Consider the following 8,608-nt stretch of genomic DNA (forward strand, 5'->3'; position numbering starts at 1 on the left):
CTTCAAAATGACAATATTTCCTTCTGGGAGATTGTGTTTCCTCCTTTAATATTATGATATTCAACTGAAACTTTGTACTTATTAGTAAGGGTGTTTTTTTTTTTTTTAATGTGAAGAAATCTTCTCTTCTTTATATATCATTCCATCTACCTCCTTCCTGTAGAACATATTTGCATTTATAAAATTGCAACTTGTCTCAGAAGCAAGAATATGACATTAGAAGGGTGATCTACTAATTTTAATGTCAGTGATGCAGATTTTTTTTCAGCCCTCTTCCTCTGTAATTTGTATCCCTAGTGTGAACTACAGTGCCAGTAATGCAGTAGAAAGTGCTTAGTACATTTGAAGCTTGTGCAGAATTCATGTTATAAAGATGATAAAAGCCTCCAAGTGAATAATTGCCTCACTACAGGGAGTGCAAATTGTTTGGCAACTGGTCTTTCTGTTGTCCTTTTCTTTCTTGCAACAGGTTGACATCAGTACATATTAACAGAAAAGCTGATCAGCTGCAGAGCCAACAGTTTCATAGATATTTTTTTTTTCCTGAAGAGATTTATAGCAAAAGAATTGAATGGCTCACAGAGTGTTAACGAGACAGAGAGCATTTGCACTTGAGTACTCAATGTAAATTCTAATCTAGGTTTTAAGGACACATTTAGAGTATTTCTTCACACAATTTCTATTATTTCAGTGAATGTTTTTCTCATAATCAACCATATTAAAATAGTGCATCAGAACTACACATTATGATCCTTGAAATATCTTTGGGAAACTATAAGCAACTTTATACCAAGAAATATTAATTTATGAAGTAAAAACCACAGAAAACAAAATTAGAGAAGGGGAAAGAAGAGGGTGAGACATGTTAGTAGTCCCTGACTGTGTTACTGAATGATATTAAGGCAATGGCAGCTCAATGACTCTTGCAATGGGAATATCTTCTTTAACCTTTAAAAGTCTTATTGTCCTACTTATAATTTGGCTTGATAAACCATTTTAATTGAAAATACTTGTAAGCATTGCAAATAATGTGTAGATGCATGTAGGAGTGTGTGTGTTTGGTGATCTCTGAATACGAAGAAAATTGTACCTGTCCAAAGCGAATCATAGTTTTTTAAAATCACTTCACTGAAACATATCTGATTTCTACCAAAAACTTCCTGCTTCAAGTATGGGTTCCTGCAATTGTTTCATACTCATAGACTTCTACCAAGAGAGAAACTTCACTGGAAATATCTACTTTTAAATGCTGATGTCATGCAACAAGACTGAATCTGAAATTTAAGTAAAAAATTATATGAAAGATATAATCTTCACTGATTTTTCATTTTCTGCCATATGAGGATGTTTATGATGTGTACCCTCAAATGGGTACCTCAATTCTGTAAACACAAATGAAACGTTCTGCTACCACATGAGATGAATAGATAATATCCCACTCTGCCAGCACAGTTGAATCTCAGTGAAGTGTTTTTTTACCCTAAGGGGTAACTTTACCCTAACTTATGGATAGACCTCAGGAACAGTAACTTACCCCTTCCTGTAAGAACCTACTAAAGGCCTGTCTGTGCAGAAGAAAATGAGTTTGAATCAGGATTTAATCAACAGCTGTATTTCTGACAAGATATATTATTGCAGCTTTGATAATAATTTAAGATAGCAATTCAGGAAGCATTTTCAGATAATTATATACTAATTCACCAGTAACTGCAGGACAACATATGTATTAAAACAAATCAGAAAATTAATGTTGATTTAATTTAATCAGATATTTGAGTACTTAAAGTTTTAGTTTCCCAAAGCATAGAGTTTGGGTCAACATCTAGTTTCTTCCAGTTCCCTTGCTTTATTTAGTTCTGCCCTTTACCATGGACACCAGTACCCTCAACTTCTGTCTGCAGAAGAGCTGTTTTTGTTTATTATCTGTCTGCATTCAAATCCATGAAAACCAATCCAAAACTAAAATCCAGACAGACTGGATATTGCTAGGTGTTGAGAAGTGTAAATGATAAGGGATCTGATCATTACAGCATTTACCAGTAATTATGTGTACTGAATAAATTGTTACCAATATCTGTTGCCATTTCTCTTTAAGGCTTTGCTATGCAACAGACAACACAGAAGGATGGAAGGAAGAACTAAGGAAATGGGTAAAGAAAATGAAACCAAATGTTCTGGGAACAATTTTAGATTATCTTTTCATTGTCTTACATGGATACATGGACACACGGACAGATAATAAACACACGGACACACGGAGAGATGGACAGATGGACACAGGGACAGAGACTCAAAGATGAGTAATCAGAGCAAGCTCAAGCAAAAAAGTGCTGTATTCCAGATATTAAGGTGCAGTTTCCTGGCAATGAGATATGCCTGTATATGTCACAGTGGAGTAATGTGCTCTGGGTGATCAGTTTTGCACACACAAGTCTGAAGCGATATCAGCACAACCAGCTCTTTTCACTTCAGGCCTCGTACTTTTAAAGCCATTTCCATTAGGCTGGAAGATGTGAGCAGCTTTGTTACTCATTACGCAGTTCTGCATCAGTAGCTGGTCATTAGCATAAACAAATAGCATCTAGTATGACCTTGTTTCTGTAGAGTCTTAAGATATTTTTATTATTATTTAGTGGAGGGGTGCAGGGGTTGTAACTATGGTCTCATCCTTATTCACTTTCACACAATTATTTTTCTAAGGTCCTTGATGACTTACTGGTATGGGTCAGAAGTTTGTTCTTTGCAAGTTTTAATAAATGTTTGCACTCTCTAATATATTACATATTACTGGTTTTGGAAGAAAAAAACAACATTATCATTAGTATTTTCCTACCATTCCAGTACTTAATTTAAACTTCTTTTAAATTAAATGTTTGCTAAGTTGTTGATTTTTAAGTGCTTGAGTAGTTTGATAGCTTTTGGATCACTCTATAAATGCTGCTAAAACTGAGAACTGAGAAAACTTTACACAGGAAAAGCAGAAAAGGAAAAACTGTCACATTGAAAGACAGAGAGAAAAATGGTCAACTTAAATGGGTAACATTGATGTAGAGTAATTTAAGAGTCCTAGAGTGCAGCTAACAGAGGAGACACCAGATACTGCGGTTTATGGAACAGGCTCTGGGTTCTGCTCTGGAAGTTTCTGGAGACTCTGGGTACAAAGTCCAGGATTATTGGAGCATACCTGGAAAACAGAGAAACCTGAAAGGGTTCCTGATGCTGATGAGGGATGGGGGAGGACCTACAAGAGTGTGAGCCAGAGGGAGCTCCAGCACCTCCTAACAAACTCAATTCTGACCTCAGCCCAGAGTGACTGGAGCCTTCCTTGCATCTGAACACTTAAATATCCGGAGGGTCAAGTACTCTTTGAGCCAATGCTCAGGTGATGCCTGAGTATATTTATTTGAGTATAAAACTCAAATCCAGAGCATAGCCAGCAACCCAGGCATTTGATTTTACTAGAATAGTACAAAGGGTTCTGTATATCTCTACACATGAATTCCAAGCTGGCAGGTGCAAGTAAGTTCTCATAAATAAAAATTTATGCTAGAATGCTCACTGTGCTTAGCCCATGGTAAATAATCCTGCTTCTTATCTGATATAGCCAATGTTAAGAGGGTACATTGATTTTGCATGGTTCACAGTGTGCTCTGTCAGCAAATATGCAAATGTGTTTAAGAGTTATGATTTGTTTCAAAAAGTCCTGTTTGAAGACATTCATTTTGAAGTAAATCTTACAGCTGTATGTGATTTTATATACAGAGTATTACATTTTTTGGTACTTTTTTACATTACAGGAATGACACTATATCTGTTATTCAAAGGCATTTATTTTCTGTACCATACAATCTTTTATATAGTGATAATTTTTTTTCCACAATTCCTAAATAATGGACAGAAACAGATTCATCATTTACTTTTGTACACATATACTTTCATCATACTTTCAAGGTAATATGAAACTTCTGAAAGCAAAGAAAGGCGAATCCTGGATGCTTCATACGTCTTTGCAAAAAAAAGTCTTACAAGCTTTTAGTGCTTTCACTTTAAACAAAAGAAAGATAGAAAATTTGAATTGATACTGGATAATTCATTACCTGTGAATCAATATGTATCTTATTGTAGAATTTTAATTTTCAAAATGTACAACTAATAAATTTTCCCTATCTCTTAATTTCTCATATGATTGAAAAAAAAATGTCTGTGTTAAGGAACAGATTCAAGAACGTAAGTGGTGAACCTAAAAAAGAAAATGAAAAATACAAAGACATCCTAAAATTGTGATCTTATGTAAGTTAACACTGCAGAATTATAATCACATTCTGTGGGTGCAGTATTGAATAAAGAATATGGGAAAGCTTTTCAGTAAATGGATACAATCCTTACTTATGCATAACTTGACAATGGACTATTTTTCAAGGGTTCAGTTCACAGAATTCAGTTTACAGTTCATTATAAATGCAAGTTTTATATTTAAACTTCTAAAGATTCTTTGAAGGAGAAAAAATGTTAAAAGAAAAAGATGTTAAAAAATAATTTCTAGCTTGAGTCTTTTATATAGATAGTCTAGTAATATTTTTCAAGGTGATTTGCTTCTGAATATTGTTTTATCAGTGTTGCTACTCAGCCCAGCAACACAAAGTATTTAGGCAGTGTTCTAAATTATAAAGAACCTCTGGCTCTCTTTAACCATGTCCTGTGCACACTGGCTTGAAACTGTTCCAGGTTATTCAACCGACAAACATTTTGAAAGTCACTCCCTGAAGAAAATGTTCTTATCTTACACCAAACATTCCATTCCTAGCTGTTGCAAAATTCATTTGCTACTTTTGGCAAATTCAAGGGATTAAGGATAAAATATTATAGATGAAAACGTTGATATTTTCTCTCTTAATATGTTGTTTGACTGAGTTTTTCTGCTTTGTGTATCAAAGTGACACAAACTTATCTAGCCTTCTCCAAGTTTCCTAAGTTCAAGCTGATTGCTTTTAATATTTATGCATCTAAAGATATTCTTCTATTCTGTTTCACTACAGAAACATTTTCTTTTCAGTCTTCTGAAAACTGCATTTCAGAAGGCTCATGTAAAAGATATAATATTATTTATGTGAAAACGTATATTAGAATCCAAAAAAGACAGACTTTTTTTTTTTTTGAGATATCATTCATAGATACACACGTATTAAAAAAAAAAAAAAAAAAAAAAAAAAAAAAAAACACCACCAGAAAAACAAACCCATGATTTTACATACAAGTATGCATTTGTATTGGGTCTAGTTGAGATTCTATTCCCCATAGCAGCCCACACAATGCTGTGCTTTGCATTGGTAGCTAGAAAGGTGTTGATAACACACCAATTTTTTGGCTACTGCTGAGCAGTGCTGGCACAACATCAACTCAGTCTCTCCAAAGTTCCCCACATCACTAGGTTATGGGTAGGCAAGATCCTGGGAGAAGACACAGCCAGGACAGCTGATTTAAACCCACCAACAGGATGTTCCATGCCTTATGGCATCTGCTCAGATATGAAAGCTAAGGAAACAGGAAGAGGGTGGTGTTTGTTATTTATAGTGTTTTCCTTCAAGAACAAGTGCTGTGTGTGCTGAAACCTGACTTCCTGGGAAATGTACAGGTATTACTTCCTGATCAGAAGTATAAAACAGTGTGGTTTTTTTTTTTTTTTTTTTTGCATTCTTTATTTGTTCTAGCAAAATGCCTTTGTCTTGACCTAAAAGTTAGGGGTTTTTTTTTCCACCTTGTTTTCTCCCCCAGCCCAGTCAAGAAGGGCAGTGATAAGAGTGCCTTGGTGAGTACCTGGCAACCAGCCAAAATCAACTCATCACAAGGTTTTGATAAATACACATATAATTCAAAATATTAATTTGGGATTAAATGCAAAAAAATCATGTCTGAAAAAACAATAATTATATAATAGTAAGACTTTTAAACTTAGACATTGATTTTAATTTCATCTTGTGCAGTCAGTTGTAAAATTATGGACTTATTAATCATGGAGTAACACAAAAACACCCCAAATGCAGTAACAGTAGAGTGGACATTTCATACATATATATGCTTGAAAATCAGGGTCATAAATAAATCATCATCAGAGAAAAAATAAAATATTTATGACAGTAGGATTATTTTATGGATTGATTATAAAGTCCATATATGTAGAAGAGTCATAAAAATCTCTGGTAAAGGATATATTTTATTCATTGATGATTACTGACAAATGGAAATATTTTAATTTATGATTGCCCATGTAGTTATTTTTTTTCCATAGCCATAGATGTCTGATATGTTTTTATTCTGGTTTTATTTGGTTGTTTTCTTTTTCAGCACCTCGAAAGATAATTAGGACAAATACAATATATTACAGTAGACTGAAAAAATGAATGCCATTACATTTATCATAGCCAGGGTTTAAGACCTTGAGAATTCTAAGTACAAGGCAGGAGCAAAAGTGATCTGCAAAATACAAAGTAGTACTGAATGTTTTAATCTCATGGTTTTAATTTGGTCTCATTATCTGTAAACGTGCTAGTAAATCTAAGTGCTGCTCTGATTCACAAGCAATGCATCCATATTTAATTTAAAGCAATATTTCCCCACCAAACAGCTCCTTTAATAATGCACAGGTTCACTAACTCATCAAAGTTTGTAGTATTATAAGCTCTTTCAAGTATATTAGTTGAAAAAACTTTATACACAAGGGTTTTGTCTTGTTGATATATTAGCTTATCACTCCTGTTGCATTTTATACAGCAATGGGCTAAAAGAGAACACACTTTCAGAAAACCCCAAGAAGAGACAGAAGCTTTGGCTTGATATACTCACTTAAGGAATAAATAATAGAATTTCTGCATTTAAAAAAATTACCTTACTCTCCATACTTTAAAATAAGAATGTCAGTATTTAGTGATTATTGCATTACTACCATAATACTCCTGAATATTTAATGTAATTATATAAATAACAATAGCTAGTTTTAAATATACTTCCATTATATTAATTTACCCTAGGACTTTTGATAGCTGCCAAATTCTAATCCTGTTTCTGGAAGATTTTTTGTTGTTATTGGATATATTTTTACCTGGGAAAGAAGTGTTTAAGAGCAATAACTTGGGTCTACTTTGTTTTAGACACCATAAAGCAGAAAAATGTATAATTTTTGTGATGAGGAGATGATATAAATGTATAAAATTATATTCTTCAGCCTTGGCATGTTGAGTCTAAGAAAAATTTATGTTCATAGACATCTGGAAAGGCAATTATTTTTCTTTTACCAAAAATAGTTTACTGCATTGGTCAAATCCAAGCAATTTAAAGGAAAAATAAAAAATGCACAAGCCAAATACATTTGCAAAAAGCCCTTTTTTCTATATGAAACTTGGCACACCTTTTAATTTGATACAATATGCTATGTAGATGTCTGTAATGTTAATAGTTAAAATTCTGGGGTAATAAGCAAGGTTTTAAATGCTCTGCACATTCACAGTCTCTCACTTTGCAGTCACAAGTACCAGTTGCAGTAAAAAGAAATAGCTGTGAATTGTTCTATAGGTAAGCATTTGCCATTTATTACCACCAGTGCTGTAAAATAGACTGTGACCTCACATTTTTGTGGCAGTGGTTTCACACAATTTACAGTACTATGGGAAAATCTAGGTTTTTTTCATGTGGAGGGGGGAAAAAAAAAAAGGTCTGACACCTAATCAAGTTCTATAACTAACAAATTTTCACCCCAGAAATTTTGTTAAGTTTAAATACCCAGATTGGCTCTCAAGCAATAACGCTTAAGATAATGGCATTGGCATAATGGTAAAGCCTGAAGTTCTTAGGATCTAGGTTTACCTACTTTAGATATGTTTACTGAGAACTATCATAAAAGATAATTAGATTTGCTCAGAAGTAAAAAATAACAGTAGTTTTCAGTTGAAGAATACTGAATTGCTGTGAATTATATGGACAATAGATCCCACAAGCAGAGTATATTTTATTTTAAATTTAAAATTTACTATTGATGTATTGAACATAAAAAAGCAAGAATAAAAATATTTTTTTAAATAGTAGTTTTTTAAAGCTTAATTGTAAAATTGCTGGGAGTGTGATCACACATTAAATAATAAACAATGTCAATAATGTAGATTAGCCTAAAATGGAGTAAGAGTTAGGCTGATACAAGACAAACTCTAAGTCACTACTTGCAACACATTAGAAGCCTAAAATATAGTAAATTTAATGATATAAAATATTCTCTCAATTTGCAGGCAACTCGATATAGTTAAATTCAGAATACTTTTTTAGCTGGTTCTCCATGTAAAATGATCATTGAATTTTTCATGGGCAGGCTATGCACTATTTCTATAATAAAAAAGATTAAAAGTTTCCATGTTACATTCCAGGACTCTAACACAATAGGAAAGACAGCCAGAGAGCAAGGAGACAGGATGAAGAAATGTAAGTTTTTAGAACTGGAAATTTGTAGAAATATGAGAATTAGTAGCTACAAGGGACAGATGTCCAAATAATGGTCTTGGCAGAAAGGTTTTTGTTATGGAACCTGATGAATTGCCTCATCCTAAAAATCTCTAGTTGAATCACA

This window comes from Sylvia atricapilla, chromosome 1 (genome assembly GCF_009819655.1).
Source record: "Sylvia atricapilla isolate bSylAtr1 chromosome 1, bSylAtr1.pri, whole genome shotgun sequence".
NCBI lineage: Eukaryota > Metazoa > Chordata > Aves > Passeriformes > Sylviidae > Sylvia > Sylvia atricapilla.